Consider the following 21,191-nt stretch of genomic DNA (forward strand, 5'->3'; position numbering starts at 1 on the left):
AGACTTCTTGCACAAGAACCCTTGTGTAAGTTGTTCTTGTGCAAGAACCTGCCAGTGTAGACATAGCCCTAGTGTGGTTCACTGGCCCATGTTGCGGCACTTAGACCACCTACAGAGAGAGAGAAGAGCAAGGGAGCTTAGAACTAAGCTGAGACCCAGCTAACTTTATAACTTAAGCTGTAGCAACTCATGCACTCAGCTCCAGAGATCACAGGTTCAAATCCACCTGCTGGTAGTTACATATGGATCTAGATAGCGTAAAATCTGTGTTATCTGGCATGCTCGGGTGTTCTGGTTATCTGAGGGTCCCATCAACCTAGGAAAAACCAATGGACAATAATAGTCAAACTCTAGTTTTTAATATTGGTAGTTTTGTAGTGTGAGGCAATTGGTCTCACATTTCTATTTTGAGTTAAAGATGATTAGTACTTCTTAAATAAAAAATTAAGCCAATCATGGTAATCCAAGCCAGGCCTGTGCACCTGAAGATGTGACAGTATTGTGGCTGGGGGCAATGCTGGTTAACAAAGTTTTCTGGTTAGTAGAGTATTGGATAACAATAGTTTCTGCTCCTATTAATAAATGTTCGGACTGTAACCAGCTCTCTCTCTTGGCGCAGGGCATGCTGACTTCCTGGATAATAGAATCTGCAAAAGTAACTTTGGTTTCTGCCGCTCGGGGGGCTGCCCCATGTCCTCCAAACGTATTGGAACCTGCATCAACGGAAAGCTCAATTGCTGCAAACGGCTCCCAGCCCCCTGATCTGCAGAAACCCACAAGGCGTGAGCGAGCAGCAGCAGCCAGAGGAAATCTCTCTCTTCAATAAAAAGAAGCTGTGGTGCAAGCCATGTGCAGTTGGGAGAAATCATTTGACCCATGCCAGGAAGGAGGCTGCGAGGGAGTGAGGAGGAGCGGGAGGATGAAGACGGTACTGAAGGTGCCAAAAGTGTCATGGCCATTGGGTCACAATAACAGTTCCAGAAACGGATGCTTTCTGTGTAAGCACATCTACCCTCCCCCATATAATAATTCCAATTTATAGAGATACTGCAGCACCAGGGGCAGGCCCGCTGATGGGGGTGGAGATGGGGTGGGGGGGAGAACAATTTCCCCAGGGTCCAGTGATACAAAAGGACCCAGGCTTCTTAAAACACTGGCAGAGTGCCACACAGCATGCTCTGGGTAGCACCGAGAGCTGCCTGCGGGAGGCACAGCACTCACGCTGAGGGCTGTGAAACATCAGCATCACATATTATAAACATGGAATTCCAAGGCCGCAAGGGTAGAGATGCAGACCTCGGGAGGAGCCAAAATGATGGCCACTGAAGATGAGGAAAGTAACAGCCTCCCCCATGATATCTGTATAGTCTGCCCTGTGGAATCAGTGTAGTATGGGATAAAAGCAAACGAAAGGCCAGATTTTACAGAAGGACACCAGATGTCATGGTCCGTGATGTGTTTTGCATGGCTGTGTAGCCTGATCCAAAGACTTCCACTTATCTCTTTGAGGGTTGACAGATTCTTGTCCCAAGATCAGGCACAGTTCGATTATTATTATAATTCATGTATAGTATAATTAACCCCCAGTGTGCACAGGTGCAACACTCACATTATAGGAACTCTTTTATATTGACAATTAAATAATGGATTTACACATTTATTAAAGTTACACACACTTAACAGGGTAGAGAGAGAGAAAACAGAAAGTACATTGGAACAGCTCTATGTGCACCATTCCTTGTGGAGCAACCTGAAATATTAGCCATTCTCTTTCTCATTTCTGTTACCATCCTCATCTTCACCAGTGGCCATCATTTTGGTCTCTCCCAATGTCTACATCTCTACCCTTGCTGCCCTGGGATGCCATTTTTATACTATGTAACACTGACGTTACCACATTTAATGCATATATAATAGGGGTTTTCTCCTTATTCCTTATTTGTGTTTCCTCCCCTTAGCAATCCTAAGGTGTCCTTTTTCTATAGGACAGTAAGTTTATGATTTCACCCTATTATTATATACGTCAATTCATGGCCCTGGAACATTTGCAGTCGGAGGTTCCATCCAGAAACTCCCAGATGCTTATGTCGGCTTATGTTCTATGGTCAGTTGCTCTTATATGCACAAGACTCCCCCTTCCATCCTACGTTCAGTTCCTCAGCACTGATGAGTTACTGAAGTTTATCTATGCTAAAATTCACAGCATGTGAACTGCTAATGCCCATGTCTTACAGGACACGAACCTCTAGGTTCCTGGAATTACGGCTGAGTGTAATAAAGCAGAGTATTATGCAAAGCAGTGCATATAACGGAGGTAAGCTGGCCCATTGGGCTACAGCTGGGAATCTGATAGGGCCCTAGATACGGGGTACAGCGGTTAAGTGAGATGCATACATGCAGCATCCTACAAGCATTTCATAAGGTTGAAACACCGAACACATTTTTATAAATCTAATGCCCACTGTAACAATGTTAACGCGTAGGTGAGCTAGGCTGGTTTCCAGATGTGCCTTTGTGTGCATTCACACTAGGACTTTGGCATGAGCTGGCACCTGGCTTGCCTGTGTCACAGTCCCGCTGTCCTATCCAGATGTCACAGCCCCTTCGATGAGCGGTACAGCCCAGCCCCCCCTCCAGCAGATAGCCCATCTGCCCCAGGGAGTGAAGGGAAACAGGGGGAGCTGGGAGGAAACCACATGAGGAACTGGGCTGCTGAGCACTGAGCAGAGGCCTAGGGTCTGGGGATGAGAAGAAGCAGCACACCATTCGGGGCTGGAAAAGTATCAGACTGATATTTGTGGGGTGACTCTCCACCACTGCTCCATGGTTATGTGCGCAGATCGTGGGGGGGGGGTCCCCCACAGTGAGCATCAAGTACCCGACCCAAAGAAGGCTGTCTCTGATTGAGGAGGAATGAAGTGTCAGACCCAGAGTGGGATGTGGCCTGACAGGAGGGACAGAAACACAGGTGCAGAAAGATCCCATCACACAGAATGTGAGGCGTGCCGCCCTGGCAGTGAGGCAACAGCATATCCAAATCCAAATGATGACTCAGGACTCAAGGATTAGTTCTAACTATACAGTTTATCGCACTGTACTGACTGCTTCATTGAATCTTACGTGAACCATTACCTCACTGTGTGGACACTGCACGGTGTTCTTTAGTCCCCAAGAGATGGTTTTGAGGTAAATAAAGTGGATATATGTTTAAGTGAATTGTAGTAAAGTACAGGCTAAAAGGGTCACAAGCAAGTTAGGCACATCCTAGACTAGGGACATCCTTGTTCCTGCCCAGAGTTGCCCACGGAGAGACTGAGGTAAACATCCAGGAACCTCTGGAATCAGTCCTCTTTTTGTGTGATGTGAGTCCTATTTATACAGGACTAGGTGGGAAAGTAAAGGTGGGTGAAGTGAATTGGGATGTGCGTCTGGGAGGACTCAAATCATTTTATCACTTAGTTCAGCTGAGGTATGATGTGCATGGATAAATTAGATAAACTAGATAAGTTCATGGAGAATAGGTCCATTGATGGCTATTAGCCAGGATGTTCCTGCTAGCTCTTTGGCTGTGTCCAGACTCCATGCCTCCGTCGACGGAGGCATGTAGATTAGCCAGCTCGGAAGAGGGAAATGAAGCCGCGATTAAAATAATCGCGGCTTCATTTAAATTTAAATGGCTGCCCCGATCTGCCGATCAGCTGTTTGTCGGCAGATCGGGAGAGTCTGGACGCGATGCCCCGACAAAGAAGCCTTTCTTCATCGACACAGGTAAGCCTCGTGAAACCAGGTTTACCTGTGTCGATGAAGAAAGGCTTCTTTGTCGGCGCATCGCGTCCAGACTCTCCCGATCTGCCGACAAACAGCTGATCGGCAGATCGGGGCAGCCATTTAAATTTAAATGAAGCCGCGATTATTTTAATCGCGGCTTCATTTCCCTCTTCCGAGCTGGCTAATCTACATGCCTCCGTCGACGGAGGCATGGAGTCTGGACACAGCCTTTGTCAGAAGCTGGAAATGCGTAACAGAGGGTGGATCCCTTGAGGATTCCTTGTTTTGTTCATTCCCTCTGGGGTACCTGGCATTGGCTTCTGTTGTTGGAAGACAGGACACTGGGTTAGATGGAGCTTTGGTCTGACCCAGTATGGCCGTTCTTATGTACATAGAGAACTTCCCCTACTTTGGTAGGACAAATCCCCTACTTACATGAGTTGCCCTACAGTGGGGAAGGGCAGGTAGCATTATCTCAACCTGCCCTGCCTAGGGTGCATGTGACTGGATTCTGGACTGCTGCAGTCTTTGGGGGACTAGAGTAAAAGATCCCACTGCTCGCTTTACATTCCAGCATCAAAGGGGCTGGGCTGATGTACTCCCACTGAAGGTCATGTGCTGTGGAAGATTCTCAGTGGCTGTAACAGCGGCCAGTTGGGCCATGCTGTCAGAGCACACTATCCAATCGCCGAGCACCCTCCCGTCAACTCCACTACTCCACCAGAATGAGAAGAGTAGGCAGAGTCGACACCCTGTGAGGTTCCCGGGGGCCCTATGGGGAAGTCAGAAGAGGACCTCTGTATCCTTACAAGCATGTTGTAAGAGTCAACTAAGGAGGGTTGGGCATGGGGCTAACAACCCCATCCTGTAAAAATAAACGTCTGCTACAAAAACATCAACAATTTCAATTTGAATGGCAAGCCAACCTTCCTTGACTAAAAAAGGCCCTCAAAGAGAGATTATGATGCAGGGAAGCCAAACTTGAAAGGATTCTGAAAATGTGAGGCAAATGGGCAAAAGCTGGAGAGAATTAGAAAAGGTGGCACAAGACAGAAAGGCTTGGAAAGAAATTGTTGATGGCCTATGCTCCCATGGAAGCTAAGAGCAAAGAAGAAGAAGAAGAGGCAGAGTTGATGGGAGAGCATCAACTGTAGAATTACCATGGTGACGACACCACAATAAGCAGGCCAAAGTATGTCAGCTTCAGCTATATTATTCACATAGTTGAAGTTGCATGACTTAGTTCTACAGCCCACAGTAATACAGACAAGACCTGCATCAACTGACACATTCTTCCATTGACTTGGGTGGTTAGTTGGTTAGAGGGTGGTTAGTTGGTGTAGCTACCATCTGCATGGGGGTGACTTTTTCCACAGCACCGAGCAATGTAGCCATGGCAATCTAAATTTTACATCGAGTAGTCCTGTGGCACCTTAGTTTGTGTCTACACTACAAGGGTAGTTCGAAATAAATTATTTTGGAATAATAACTCCCAAAATCACTATTTCTGCATAGCACAGCCGCACTACAGGGAAGCCTTGAAATTGGTCTGTTTCAGGCTTCCCTAATGGGGACATGCTACCTCGATTTAGAGCCCCAGGAAGCACTGGGGAGTAAATACTTAGAATCGCCCTGGGGAGGAACTATTTCAAAATAGCAGCAGTGGAGCATCCACACTACCGCTATTTCAAAATAGCAGTTTCAAAATAGGCGTTATTCCTCGTGAAAAGAGAGTTTATTATTCTGGATTAAGAAGCCTGTTATTTCAAAACAATTTCAAAATAACAGGCTTGCTGTGTGGACACTCACCTTGTTATTTCGAAAAAATGCTGTAGTGTAGATGTGCCTTTATATAGCATCATAAGCTTTCATGGGCAAAATGCACTTGATCAGATGCTCACCAAAAGCTCTTGATAATATATATATCTGTATTTGTTAGTTTCTAAGGGTATGTCTACACTACCACCCTAGTTCAAACTAGGGTGGTAATGTAGGCAACCGGAGTTGCAAATGAAGCCCGGGATTTGAATTTCCCGGGCTTCATTTGCATATTGCCGGGCGCCGCCATTTTTAAATGTCCGCTAGTGCGGACTCCGTGCCCTGCGGCTACACGCAGCACGGACTAGGTAGTTCGGATTAGGCTTCCTATTCCGAACTACCGTTACTCCTCGTTCCACGTTACCATTACTCCTCGTAGCCGCAGGGCACGGAGTCCGCACTAGCGGACATTTAAAAATGGCGGCACCCGTCAACATGCAAATGAAGTCCAGGAAATTCAAATCCTGGGCTTCATTTGCAACTCCGGTTGCCTACATTACCACCCTAGTTCGAACTAGGGTGGTAGTGTAGACATACCCTAAGGGTGTGTCTACGCAACAAAATTATTTTGGAATAATGGCTATTATTCCGAAATAGCTATGCATGCATCTACACAGCAATTCTGTTATTTTGAAATAATTTCAGAATAATGCATGGCTTATTCTGACTTCTGTAAGCCTCATTCTATGAAGAATAACGTCTCTTCCAAAATAACTATTTCGAAATGAGGCATATGTAGACGCTCCACTTAGGCTATTTCGAAATAGCCCCTCAACGGAGCCATTCTAAGTTATTCCTCCAGGGGCTCTAAATCGAGATAGCACGTCTGCATCAGAGAACCCTGCCTTGGACTAAATTTGAGGCTTCCCTGCACTGTATACGTGCTATTCTGAAATAAGATAAGTGTAGACATAGCCTAAGGTGCCACAGGACTACTCATTGTTTTTAAAGTTGCAGACTAACATGACTAAATTTTACATGTGGGCCAGGCCAAATCCACGTTTAGGAACTTAAGCAAGTGATTGGATTTGCTGAAGTGCTGAGAACTCACAAACTTCCCTTTAAGGAAATCCCTTCTTGTTTGAATCAGAGATCAGAATCTGCACCTTAAAGACTGATCTGTAGGTCACCAGCATTCACGGGTCTGAACTGCAAGCAGGCATTTTTATGTGCACAGACCCATTACATCTCCCCTCAGGACACTGCTGTGCAAATGTTTTAGCTTTTCATACAGTTTGTACCGGTTTGGCCCAGTTTTAAATAACTGGTTTTCAGTGGCCTTTGGTTTCTTCATGAACCAGGGTCATGGAATTTTCCTGTGGCTCTAAATGGAACTTTTCAACATGCAATTGCTTATGCAAATTGAAATGCTGCTCCCACTCCAGTTTCTGGATTGGAATGTGCAAATATCAAAGTTTTCATTTTCCTCTGCAAGAAGCCAGGGCTTTCGGGACAGATCTTTAGCTACTACACCAGTTTACACCAATGGAAAATCTGACTCATTGACTTAAATGGGAGATAGTCATGGTCTGCCATTAGGAAGAGAGAACGCAGAAGGAGATATCCAATGGGCCTTGTTTAAGTTCTATAGACAAGTCCTGTTTTGTTTGTGATCCTGATTAGCTTGTCCTGAGTCCAAGCTTCTGAAAGCTGATGACTTAAATAAATCCTCAACTGTCAGTCTGAAAATGTTTCCTCTGATGAACTGCTACATGAAAGATTGTTGTAATGGAAAGAGATTGGAGGAAAAACACGTAGGCTACGTCTAGACTGGCATGATTTTCCGCAAATGCTTTTAACGGAAATGTTTTCCGTTAAAAGCATTTGCGGAAAAGAGCATCTAGATTGGCACGGATGCTTTTCTACAAAAGCACTTTTTGCGGAAAAGCGTCCGTGCCAAACTAGACATGCTTTTGCGCAAAAAAGCCCTGATCGCCATTTTCACAATCAGGGCTTTTTTGCGCAAAACAAATCTGAGCTGTCTACACTGGCCCTTTTGCACAAAAGCTTTGCGCAAAAGGACTTTTGCCCGAACAGGAGCAGCATAGTATTTCTGCAAGAAGCACTGATTTCAGACAGTAGGAAGTCAGTGTTCTTGCGGAAATTCAAGCGGCCAGTGTAGACAGCTCACAAGCTTTTCCGCAAAAGCAGCTGCTTTTGCGGAAAAACTTTCCAGTCTAGACACAGCCAAATTGTTTAATTAGGGCTATTTTTTGGTATATTTTCCTTTGTAGAAAAAACAAAAGTGTTCACTTTCCTGTTTTTCTTCATGTTCACAATACAGGCCAGATGATTTCTGGGTCTGTCTGCCACCAATAGTGTCTGAAAGCATCCTAGAGAGATAATTCCTCTGTCCTTAGAAAGAGGTAGAGCCTAATATGACAAAAGTGCCACCTCCCTAAAAGAGCCAGGAGAGGCAAGAAGGTGGTCACAAGGGGTCCGTCTACACTGTACCATATCTCGAAATAAGACACAAATTGCATATCTTGTTTCGATGCTATTTCAAACTAGCTTATTTTGTCATTTGGCGCTGTTTGCACGTATTTAGAAATAACCCGCTATTCCAAAATGTCCCTTACTCCTCATAGAATGATGTTTACCGGGACATCGGAATAGTGAGCCCAAAATAATGAGCTTGCTGTGAAAACGTGGGCTAGCTATTTCGGGATACTCCAATATCCCGAAATAGCATTGCAGTGTAGACGCACCCAAGAAGAGGGACATTCCAGTGAATAGGCTATAAACTGGGGCAAAGGGTGAAGATTAGTAGGGAACCAGAGACTAGGCAAAGTGGGTGGAATAAATTAGTGTTTATCATACTGCCATCTCCTCAAGCACTGAGGCAACTCACCTTTCTGCTACCTTACCAGCTGTTCCAGCTTCCTGAATTGCAAATGGAAACAGCTAAAAAGCAAACACACACACAGAGTTTAATCATATTAATCATTACCAGAGCAGAAATGCCATGAACTTGCACTTATTCCCACTCCGTGAAGGCTACTTCTGTGTAACTCCTAGGTGAAACACAGAAGCCTCGTGTTATTTTGGGACTAACTTATGGATGTCTCTGGCATTATTGTATATGACAAGCACATACGTGATTTTCCATGCTGTCCATCAGGTTTGGGAAGAGGTCCCTATAAACATCCACAAAGCACCACATGGTCCACCTCCAAAATGTCTCCGATAAAACTCTCCTGGACTATGAGCGCCTACAGCAGACTTCATAGTGCTTAGGCCATTGCTGTGCTGATACTACTGCTGCTCATGCTGGCTAGGACTGGCTCCTCATCTCCTTGCTCTCCCTAATCACTCTGTATCCCTCTTGCCTTACACTTAATTTGTAAGCACGATGGGACAAGGGTCATCTTTTTCTGTGTGTTTGTACAGTGCCAAACACAATGGTTGCGTCTAGACTGGCATGATTTTCCGCAAATGCTTTTAACGGAAAAGTTTTTCCGTTAAAAGCATTTGCGGAAAAGAGCATCTAGATTGGCACGGACGCTTTTCCACAAAAGCCGTGGCCAATCTAGACGCATGTTTGGGCAAAAAAGCCCCAATCGCCATTTTCGCGATCGGGGCTTTTTTTGTGGAAAACAAATCTCAGCTGTCTGCACTGGCCTTTTTGCACAAAAGTTTTGCACAAAAGGGACTTTTGCCCGAACGGGAGCAGCATAGTATTTCCGCGAAAAGCACTGATTTCTTACAGTAGGAAGTCAGTGCTTTTGTGGAAATTCAAGCGGCCAGTGTAGACAGCTGGCAAGTTTTTCTGGAAAAGCGGCTGATTTTCTCGAAAAGCTGGCCAGTCTAGACACAGCCCAAAAGTGCAATGCAAAAGCAATGCGCTTTTTCAAAAGATAGCTTCCGCATTCATTGGACGCTCTCTCGCATTTCAGTTGTGATTACTATGGATGGAGTGGCCACCAGGGCACCTGTGCTTTTTCCTGGAGGCCTCTTCTCTCGAAAAAAAAAATTCTCTTCCGTGTCCACACACGCCTTTTTCTGAAAAAGGCTTCTTCCTCATAGAATGAGGTTTACCGCTGTTGAAAAAACGCCTCCATTCTTTCGACTTTCCGTCAAAAGAACACAATAACAGTGTGGATGTAAGTATTGTTTTTCTGGAAAAACAGCCATTTTTCCAGAAAACTCTGCAGTTTAGACTTACTCTGAGGGTGAAATGGGATTTTTTCCATTGTTGTGAATGGGGCCGGGTAAGCTTCTACAGCTGACTGAAGTAAGTGGAAAGATTCCCACTGATCCCAGTGAGCTTTGGATAGAGCAAAGCCAAATTCAGGGTGTGTCTAGACTACTGAGTTTTGTCAACAAAAGTGGACTTTTGTTGACAAAACTATACCTGTGTCTACACTACCGCTGAGTTCTGTCGACATAACGTCGACAGAACTCAGCAGTTTTGTCGACGCTGGTAAACCTCATTTTACGAGGCATAACACCTTCTGTCGACAGAGTTCTGTCGACAGAAGGTGTTATTGCCTGTAGGGTTGCGTCTAGACTACAGGGTTTTGTCGACAAAGCAGCTTGCTTTGTTGACAGAACCGAATGTGTCTAGACGCTCTATGTCGACAGAAATTTTGTTGACAGTATCTGTCGACAAAACTTCCGTCGACAAAACCGTGTAGTCTAGACGTACCCTCAGAGAACACCTTTACATAAGAACATAAGAACGGCCGTACTGGGTCAGACCAAAGGTCCATCTAGCCCAGTATCCTGTTTGCCGACAGTGGCCAGCACCAGGTGCCCCGGAGGGGGTGGACTGAAGACAATGATCAAGCAATTTATCTCCTGCCATCCCTCTCCAGCCTCTGACAAACAGAGGCCAGGGACACCATTTTATCCCCTGGCTAATAGCCTTTTATGGACCTAACCTCCATGAAATTATCTAGCTTCTCTTTAAACTCTATTATAGTCCTAGCCTTCACAGCCTCCTCTGGCAAGGAGTTCCACAGGTTGACTACATGCTGTGTGAAGAACTTTCTTTTATTAGTTTTAAACCTGCTACTGAGCTTTAGCTGGGACATGTCTTAGCAGCAGGGCCTGTGTTTAACTATCCTTTTTACACGCTCATTCCCAAATGTTGTGCATGTGTCTATGGTATTGTCCTACTTTACAGCATGGTCCAAAGAGTCCTAACATTGAACAAACACCTTAATCATATTAAGGGTACTCTTAGAGCAGAAGGGAAGATGACAGAGCTTCCTGGCCTCCTTCTGGGAGGAGACAGCTACCTCCATCTATCCAGATGGATGGGAACGTGGAGATGGGGCAGGAGACACTGAGGGGTGGGTGCAAGAGATCAGAGGGAGGGCTGCTACTAACCCCTCACTGCTTCGTGTTATGTCCCCTTCAACGTGGATGCAGGGCAAATAGATTCTCACCGTGGGTCTCATCCTTCCAGCTTTTTCTTCTTTTTGATGCCTCCCAGGCAAGATGTAACTCAAATTGAGGACTATAGAGGGCTATTTCCAAGCCTATATGGTTGGCTAAAACTTTACCTTTACCCCAGCAGAACACACACACTCATAGGTCAGCACTGTGATGTCACAACAGCTTTTATTAAATGGGACGTTGCAATCTTTGGTCAACTACAGATACTGTCCTGTTTGGATTTCTCCAGCACACATGGCTCTGATCAGCTCAGATGAACTTCAGACTGCCCTTGAAGCAGGATCTAACACTTTTAGAGGTGAGAAGGTGCACCAGACTCCCAGAGATCCTGCCTGAACCGTCCGCAGGACTGTCAGCCACGACTTCTGCACAGGGAAAAGAGATGATCAGATACTTTGCTCACACCCATAACTATGAGAAATTACTTTTAATTCCAATAAAAAAGCAGAGGCAAAATTGTCCCATGAGTGCAGATATTCTTGGTTAATACTGATTTTCCCTGCTGCTGTGCACTGTTACAAAGTTGTAGCTTTCATGTGTTTAAACAAATGAACTGGCTGCCAATTTGGCATGACAGGCAAACACAGACTTCTGAACATGGACGCCTACTCACCTGCCTCTAACTCTCTAGTCAGTGAGGACCATTCTCTCATTTTTTTTTAAATGCTACTAAGTGCATTTTGTAAAGTTAAAATGTTGACCAGAACATAGTAAATTCAGCTGTAGATTAAGAGGATTGCACCAGTTATACCTGATTCATATAGTCAATTCTTCCTCTTAATGAAGACAACCCACAAGACTCTTAATGTTGCCTACCTGGCTCAGGCCACATAGCAATGGTATTTAATAGCTTTGAATAATTTTATATTGGGATATATCTTGCAAGTCTCTCTTTCTCTCTTTTGGGCTCGTCTACACTGGACCCTTTTCCGGAAGGGGCATGTTAATTTCAGCTATCATAGTAGGGAAATCCGCGGGGGATTTAAATATCCCCCGCGGCATTTAAATAAAAATGTCTGCCGCTTTTTTCCGGCTTTTAGAAAAGCCGGAAAAGAGCGTCTACACTGGCCCCGATCCTCCGGAAAAAGCGCCCTTTTCCGGAGGCTCTTATTCTACTTCAAAGTAGGGTTCAAAGTAGGAATAAGAGCCTCCGGAAAAGGGCGCTTTTTCCGGAGGATCGGGGCCAGTGTAGACGCTCTTTTCCGGCTTTTCTAAAAGCCGGAAAAAAGCGGCGGACATTTTTATTTAAATGCCGCGGGGGATAGTTAAATCCCCCGCAGATTTCCCTACTACGATAGCTGAAATTAACATGCCCCTTCCGGAAAAGGGGCCAGTGTAGACGTAGCCTTTATGTCTACACTGCAGAGTATTTCTGGAAACACGGCCGTTTTTCCAGAAAAACTATACTTACATCCACACTGTCCTTGCGTTCTTTCCACAGAAAGTGGAAAGAATGGAGGGTTTTTTCCAACAGCGGTAAATCTCATTCTACAAGGAAGAAGCTTTTCTCTGAAAAAAGCTTTTTTAGAAAAAGGCATATGTGGACGCGCAAGAGAGTGTTTTTTTGAAAGAAGAGGCCTTCAGGAAAAAGCACAGGTGCCCTCATGGCCACTCCATCCACAGTAATCACAGATTAAACGTGAGATGGCATCCAATCAATGTGGAGGCTATCTTTCGAAAAAGCAAATTGCTTTTTTCATTGCGCTTTTGCTGTGTGGATGCTCTCTTCTGAAAGAAGTTTTTCTGGAAGATCTCTTCTGGAAAAGCTTCTTCTGAAAGAAGCCTGCAGTCCAGATGTAGCCCCCCCCCCCACATCCTCAAAATTCGGAGGTGTTTATTTGTTCTGTACTACAGCTGTAAAGCTCCAAAATTCTGCCTGTTTGCAAAGAGCAGCCACTTTGGTCTCAAAGTAGATAGAGGCTTGTACAGAGCAGTGGACTGATATCCTGAGCTCTCACCTGGGAACCTGGCTTTAGTTCTTCCATTTTGGAATAGGGAACACAAACAATTTATACAGTGGGATTGTTTCAGGGCCCACCCTGTGCTTGTACACTCTGCTCTACCCATCCAGAGAGGTGTAAAGCAACGTGCCAGGCTGAGGAAGCGTTACATCCATGCATCAGCAACACAGAGTCGTTGCAACTGGCTCTACGCTGCTTGTCTTGCAAGCAATAGTGTACAGGGAATGCTAGGGATGGATTTGGGAGTAGTCAGGTCTCAGAGGGGCAATCTCTACAGCACTGGGGCTTCTGGGGATGTTCCATGGACCTGGCCATAGGCAGTCTGGGTAACGCAGGAGTAAGAGTAGACGATATGGTTATTCCCACGTAGGCTGAGGGCATTACAATGCCAATGCATCTGTGTAAACAACAGCTTGGATATGGAAGGGAGAGGAACACCCATTTCTGCTCATGCAGGAATGTCTCTGTAGTGGATTTGTTAACTTACCGCAAGCAGCAGAAGCCCCGTGTGACACACTTCCCAAAGCGTCTAGTATAGCGGGGACAGGGCAAGAGGCATTCGCCCCCAAAGCGTCCGCACTGCGACGGGGTCCAAATACTCTGTGCCAGGCCTGCACAAAGAATGGGTCTTACTTATAATTCATCAAAGCAGAAGGACTAAGGGGTTGTTATTTTAGCATGGCAGGCGTTGCCTCTTGCCTGGATGTCACATTCCCTGCAAGCTGGCCCAATCAGCACCATTCTTACCACCTAGGGCCCAGCGTTACCAGCTGTAATGCTACAGAAAGGGCTGTAGTTCTGGGTATACCCAGAAGCAGCCTCAAAACAGAGAGCAGAGCAGGTTCATTAAATGGGGGCAGGGGAGCTGAAAGCCACGCTGGGCCCCTCGGTAAGGTGTGGGGTGCCTGGCTCCATGCTCCCAGAAGGGGCGGGGCCTCACAAGGAAGGGGCAAGGCTGAGAGCAGCCAGCCCTCAGTGCCACCCGGACCATGACCCCTCCGGCACTACCTGGAGCATTCTACGTGGTGCCCCGCCTCTCTAGGCAGCGCAAAAAGTGCCATGGTGGTGATTTAAAGGGCTCAGAGCCCAGACCCTTTGAATTAATGGGTCCTGGTGCAACAGCCCCCTTTGCCACCTGTTCGTGGGTCTGGATGGGGCTTTGGCTCATTGGGTGTATTTAAGAACTAACTCGGAGCTTGGGTGTCCTTCAGTGCTCCACAAATCTATGGGATGAAATGCTGGCAGCTGCTTGCACCAGACTTCCCTACTGGCTGCTGCTCTGGGTGGGATTCTTCAGGGCTCCTAAGACCAATGCACCAGGAAAATTGTGATAACTGCTCTGCTACTGAGTAGGTAGCACTAGGTTGACTGGCTACCATGTAAGACACAGAGGGGTTTGCTCAAGTTCTTTCCAGAGGGAATGCTAGCCTGAGAGACCCTGCACACAGTGAAAACTCAGCCCTCTTCAATAGTTTCTTTATGACCAGTCACCAGCTTTACATGACCAGTCGCCAGTTTTATGACCAGTCCCCAGCTTTACATGTACCACACAGGCCAGTCCCGTGGAATAAGCAGACACAATTTCTATTGCCTCAGCCTTTAGGGTACCTGGGTGAAAATATTTAAGTGGAGGTAGCTGTGCTTTCACAGAAGTACTCACAACATAAGAATAAGAACATAAGAACGGCTGTACTGGGTCAGACCAAAGGTCCATCTAGCCCAGTATCCTGTCTGCCAACAGTGGCCAGCACCAACAGATATAAATGCAAGACCTCTACTGACGCGCTGACATTTCTGCATGTTCTGTCTCTCAACATGGATACAATCCAGCACATGATTAGAGGGCTGGAACACATGAGGCTGAGGGAACTGGGCTTATTTAGTCTACAGAAGAGAAAGGAGGAAGGGATTTGCTAGCAGCCTTCAGCTACCTGAAGGGAGTTTCCAAAGGGAATGGAGCCAGGCTGTTGTCGGTGGTGGCAAAAGACAGACCAAGAAGCAATGGTCTCAAGTTGCAGTGAGGGAGGTATAGATTGGATATTACGAAGCACTGGAATGGGTTCTGTAGAGAGGTGTGGAATCTCCGTCCTTAGAGGATTTTAAGGCCAGGCTTGAAAAATTGCCAGCAGAAATGATTTAGTTAGGGTTGGTCTTGCTTGGAGCAGGGGATTGGACTAGTTAACCTCATGAAGTCTCTTCCAACTCTAATTTTCTATGCTTTTATGATTCCCCCCAAATGATATCATTTCCAGGAATCAATCCAAGCACATGATTGTTTCTGAGAAACAGTGTGGGTAAGACAAAGGTCTGCCGTATTAGCGATCTAGCCTGTTTTCTCACATTGCCCCATCTCTGCTTGGGGCATGAGGCCTTCTTTACACTGTCAAGACAATGAGGGATTAGGTCTAGTCAGCAGAACTTCAGACTATGATTTCCAGTCCAGCCCAGAGCACCAGCCTCTTCACCAAAAAGAGGCCTTCACCAAAAAGAGGCCTTTCCATCTAGGTTGTATCAACAGGTGTGTTGTAAGCAAAACTCGTGAAGTCATTCTGCCGCTCTACTCTGCACTAGTTAGGCCTCAGCTGGAGTACTGTGTCCAGTTCTGGGTGCCACATTTCAAGAAAGATGTGCAGAAATTGGAAAGGGTACAGAGAAGAGCGACAAGAATGATTAAAGGTCTAGAGAACATGACCTATGAAGCCAGGCTTCATGAACTGGGCTTGTTTAGTTTGGAAAAAAGAAGATTAAGGGGGGACATGATAGCGGTTTTCAAATATCTAAAAGGGTGTCACAAGGAGGAAGGCGAAAATTTGTTCCTCTTGGTTTCTGAGGACAGGACAAGGAGTAATGGGCTTAAAGTGCAGCAGGGGAGGTTTAGATTGGACATTAGGAAAAAATTCCTAACTGTCAGGGTGGTCAAATATTGGAATAAATTGCCAAGGGAGGTGGTGGAATCTCCCTCTCTGGAGATATTTAAGAACAGGTTAGATAGACATCTGTCAGGGATGGTGTAGACGGAGCTTGGTCCTGCCTTGAGGGCGGGGGGCTGGACTCGATGACCTCTTGAGGTCCCTTCCAGTCCTATTATTCTATGATTCTATGATTATGGTAGACAGAGGATTAATTTTTTCTTTCTCCTATCTGGATGTTCAGTTTTGTGATTCATGCAGTAGCAACAGTATGTTCAGGGCAGATACAATATTGGGGATATTTGCTGGCAATCCTCTAGTGATAGGTAAAATCACACTCAGGAATTGAGAGTTTTGCAGTGGGTTAGAATTCAGCCAGATCTAAATGGATTTTTATGATCACAACAAAGATATTCATGGGACCTAATTCCCCTGCCACATGTCCAGTGTCTGTTGCAAACTCTGCCACCGTTAGAATCTTCAGAAAAAGAGTTTAAAAAATGTTACAATGCTAAGTTCTAGGCAACCTTAATAAAGACTTGCCAAGACCCCTCTATGAGATCCTTGATTTTACTGGGATCTTACCGGGTGCAACTTGGAACACCAAGAGAGCAGTGAAGAGAAGGCAAAGGATCTTCATGGCTGTACTTTGGCTGGGAACTCAGTGTCACTAGAAAGAAAAGATGGACAGGAAACGGAGAATCCCTGTGAAGATAGAAAGATTGCCTATAAATAAATGACATAATATGTGTGCTGCAATCTATTCATAATCATATTTATTATTTATTTATATACTATGAGAGGTGGTGCAGGAGTATTTTGGGGAAAGAGAATTCTGTTGCAAAAGATACATTTTAAAACACAGGATGGGTGTGCAATATTAATTAGCTTGTTATTCACATCGGGTTTCTCGCATTTGTTTAGATTGCTGTTCTGTAACCAAAACACAAATGGAAATATTGCACATTAATTAGTTTTATTAGCCAAAATGGAATTGAAAGCAATTAGATTACAGACAGCATACAAATGGTTAAATAATGGTGCTTGTGAAATCTACTAGAATGAATTCAACATGATATTGGATATGTGACAATCGATCAAGAAGGCAGATACTGAATCAAAGCAATTCATAGAGTTCCTCTCTTTTCATAGCAAACTTTATCTTGGTTTTACAATACACTTGGTAAATGATGTTAGTATAAATATGGAACGATGAATCCATAAATGTAGATTTCTATCAATTTCTAATTAAGCAATGTTTGGCAGTGGAATTATAGAACTCCCTGTGGCATTCAGCTAATCAGCTCCAAAAGTGAGATTTAGACATTTAGACAAGTCACTTAGGCCGTGTCTACACTACATGGAAGATCAGCGCTGTCTCAGTTAGTCTTCCGAGGTTCAATTTAGCAGGTCTAGTAAAGACCTACTAATTTGACCTGAGAGGGCACCCTTGTGGCACTCCTGTTCCTCGTGAGGAATAAGGGAAGCCCCGTTGACCTCCTGCTCTGTGGAGAGCACAAAAATGCAAATTAAGATATGTAATTAACATAGCTGGAGTTGCCTATCTTAAGTTGACCTTCCCCTTTAGTATAGATCTGGCATTAGTGACTAAGGAGGTTCATCTAATTAATTCAGATTTTGAACCCTAAATATAATGGGCAATTATTGAAACTATTCTAATCTGACTGGAATTTTACCAGTATTGCAGACTCTTTCCCCACATTAAATATTCACACAATACTAAAATATTTAGCTTAAAAAAATAAGACAAAGTTCCTTCCTCTTTTTGTCAATTTCTGCTGACCACAAACTGTCTGAGTTTCAGGATAAACTCTGAAACACTTTGGGTTCCTTTCAGTTGTCTTTTGCAGTTTCCTGTTATGAATAGTATTAAGCTTTGAACAGGAAGTTTAATCAGCCTTAATACACTTAATCATGTGTTGACTTGCCATCACTTTTAAACAACTAAGATTAATCTTGTTAGCGAAATGCAGGTTTACATTGTGCTTTTTAGTCAATTAAAGGGTTTAAATTCAGCAGAGCTGACAGCCCTTATGATTTTATTCTAAACTCTCAGCTGCTGAGGGAAAAATGGCATGAAAATCTTCACTTTCATTTTAAACAAGAGCAGAGATCTTGCCCTCCTGTTTGGAAAAATAATCTAGAACATGTGAAACGAGTGCACTTTAAATTCTCAAAAACCAAAAGACAAACAAAAGGGACCCTAACTTAGTTTCTTTAAAAACTCTCATGATTTAAGCACATCTCATGATTTTTTAATGTTTGGGATGGACAATAGTGCTACTGATAAGTGTATCAAATTAATTTCTGGAATTTCTGGAAATTTCTGGAAATTCTGGAGTGCTACTGATAAGAGTACAATAGTGCTACTGATAAGCATATCAATTTAATTTCTGGAATTTCTGGAAATTTTGGACATTTCCACTGCATGCGTCTGACGAAGTGGATCTTTGCCCACAAAAGCTTATGCTCCAATACATCTTTTAGTCTATAAGGTGCCACAGGACTCCTTGTCGCTTTTGCAGATCCAGACTAACATGGCTACCCCTCTGATACTTGATATCAATTTAAGAAAATCAAGCATGCTTTACTAACTGATATAATACTAGGCTTAAGTAATTGAATGAGTCAATGAACCCTCTGTACTCTTAATCACCATTGATTAACTATAATTTACATCCAAGTTTAAAGCTGGTAGTGAACTGCTATGATAACGGCTACTCTATACATTTCAGTCTTTTAGGAGATTTTAACTTACACACCTACGTTCTGAGAATCATTTAGCTTTAAATTTGTCCTGTTTTCATCTGGGTAAACAAAATACATGTACTTCTGGTACATAACAATGGCAACTGATAGGAAGGCATAGGTTAGCTTCCCAGTTTCAATAGTTTCTCAAAACAGAGAGAAAGTTCACTGAGGCATTTCATAGAGGTATTATGACAACTGTTCTTGTTTCGTTTGCAGCTGTCTCTCTGGAAAAGACTTCAAAGGGCAGAATTAGGAGGAGATTGTAATTGAAGCGATTTTAGTTCTTACCAGGTCTGCGGAGCGCTCAGTGGCTAGACAATGAAAGTCTCCTTTGTCGCCTTTTAGATCCAGATGTTTCAGACCGTGTCACTTTGATCCAAATAGGCTGCACAAGGGTGTCGTGGTTTGGTTTGTCTTCTGGGGAAAGTTGATCTGGGCCAATCAGAAAGTGGTGAAGGTGTGTCTGTCACATATTAGAAACAACCAACTAGAATTCAAGTTGACCCTTCTCTTCATTGGAGGACAAAACAAAACTTGTTAGAGTTTTTGCACGTTTGTCTCTGGATAAATTTTGTGGCCTTCTTGCAACACATCTTGTGTCTTCCCAGTTTGTGTAAGATGTTTTGGTTGTGCAATGAATGCCTACACTGATCGACAGCCTTCTCCTACAGGGATTTTCTTGTAGAAACAAAATACAGGACTATGTAGCACTTTAAAGACCAACAAGATGGTTTATTAGATGATGAGCTTTCGTGGGCCAGACCCACTTCCTCAGCTCATAGTCCTGTATTTTGTTTCAGCAACACCAGACTAACACGGCTACATTTCTACCTGGATTTTCTTGTAGGCCTCCTTGTGGCATGTGGGTCTTGGCCAATTTGATACAACTCTGTGTCCTTTCTTGAGTAATAGTTTCTCTGTCAGCACTTGGAGTGATCTGCAGAAACTAGCCAATTAGCCCGTCATAAAACGGGATTTTCAGGTCTCTCCTCCACATCCTAGTCCCTTTCTATCTCCGTCTTCTCTTCTGAGCCTCTGGTCTCTCACTCCGTCTCTCTCTCTCTCTCCCCTCCTTCCACTGCCTCCCGCCCCGCTCTCAGCTCTCCTCCATCTCCTGCCTCTCCCTCCTTCTCTCTTTCTCTACTCCCCCTCCTGCCTCTCATTCTCTGTTCTCCTCCTCCTCCTGCATGGGGAGCGCAGAGCCCAAATGGCTGAGCGACTGCCTATGAGCTCCAGCTTCCCCCCTGCACCATTTCCCTTGACCCCAGTACTGATCCTGCAGCCTCCCAATTGTCCTCCCCCTCCCCCTTGTTCCCTCCCCCTCCCCCCGGCCAGGGGGCGGGGCCTGGAGTCACTATCACGCCGCATATCACCGCCCCGCCTCCTTCACTTCCCGCCGTGGTGCTCAGCTGACTTCTGTGCCACTCAGCCGGGCCGCCACAGGGGACCAAGCAGAGCAAGCAGCTGTTTGTGCTCCCTCGTGGTGGCCCGGCTGAGCAGTGCAGAAGTCAGTCGAGCACCACAGCGGGAGGTGAAGGGGGATGGGGCGGTGACATTTATGGCCAGAGGGCGGGGCCTGGAGCCACTGTCATGCTGCACATCACCACCCCGCCATGTTGCCTCCCACCATGGTGCTCAACTGACTTCTGCGCCACTCAGACAGGTCGCCGCATGGGAGTAAGCAGCCATTTGGGCCCCACGCTCCCCATGCAGCACAGGGGTGCTGCAAGTGGAACGCGGACCCCAAACGGCCACTTGCGCCACTTGCTCCAGTGCGGCGGCCCGGCTGAGTGTTGCAGAAGTCAGCCGAGTGCCATGGCGGGAGGCAACAGCGCCCCCCAGAGGCAACACCAAACACTACAACGTTACAGAGTCACAGACACTGGGCTACTATATATATGATGCTGCACTTGTTTCATTGCTCACCAGACAGCAACACAGATCTGCTGGACTCATTTGCATGGCTCACCCCCAGTACTGTGGATCGCCATTAATGGAATACAGGTTGAACCTCCCTGGTCCGGGGCTAGTGTGGTCCTGAAAAAGGGAATTTGCCAGACCAGGGGAGGTCAGGCATCTGGGCTCTCCCAGGGCACTCCTCCTGGTTGCTGCCCTGGGAGAACCCGGAGATTTGACCTCCTCTGACCCATCTGCCTGGCTTAGCTGCCCCCAGCCTGCTCCTGGGGCTCTGCTCCCTGTCCCCTCCCGTACATGTGGGGCAGCAGCTGCTCTTGGGGTTTTCTGACCCCTGCCCCGTGCATAGGTTGGCAGCTGCTCCCGGGAGTTCCCCAGCCCTGCACACATGGTGGCAGCAGCAGCGACTGTTCCCTGGGTTCCCTGACTCCAGCCCAGAACACCCGGAAGCTCTCAACCTCCAGGTCGCTGCCCTTGCAAGCTGCCTGTGGCCAGACTGGCTCTGCTCCCAGTTGCTCTCAACCTCTGTGACTAGAGCTCTCTGGTCTCGCAACATCTGTGGTCCTGCCCGGCAATGGATGTTGCCGGACCAGAGAGTCCCGGATGAGAGAGGTTCAGCCTGTAGTAGGACAAAAGAGCTCTATAT

At 45.6% G+C, this 21,191-nt stretch overlaps 1 long non-coding RNA gene across 2 annotated transcripts; it reads left to right on the forward strand.

Moving 5' to 3' along the window:
- Window positions 1–771: 771 nt before the first annotated feature.
- LOC142827733 (uncharacterized) lies at window positions 772–11,448 on the forward strand. 2 transcript variants are annotated; one of them, XR_012902438.1, is made up of 3 exons: window positions 772–998; window positions 2,235–2,314; window positions 11,193–11,448. It is a non-coding gene; the product is annotated as an uncharacterized LOC142827733 (long non-coding RNA). The 2 variants fall into 2 exon arrangements; XR_012902437.1 differs by lacking the exon at window positions 11,193–11,448 and having other exon boundaries at window positions 2,235–3,213.
- The last annotated feature ends 9,743 nt before the right edge of the window (window positions 11,449–21,191 follow it).

The sequence above is a fragment of the Pelodiscus sinensis genome, chromosome 3 (assembly GCF_049634645.1).
Source record: "Pelodiscus sinensis isolate JC-2024 chromosome 3, ASM4963464v1, whole genome shotgun sequence".
NCBI classification, from domain to species: Eukaryota; Metazoa; Chordata; order Testudines; family Trionychidae; genus Pelodiscus; species Pelodiscus sinensis.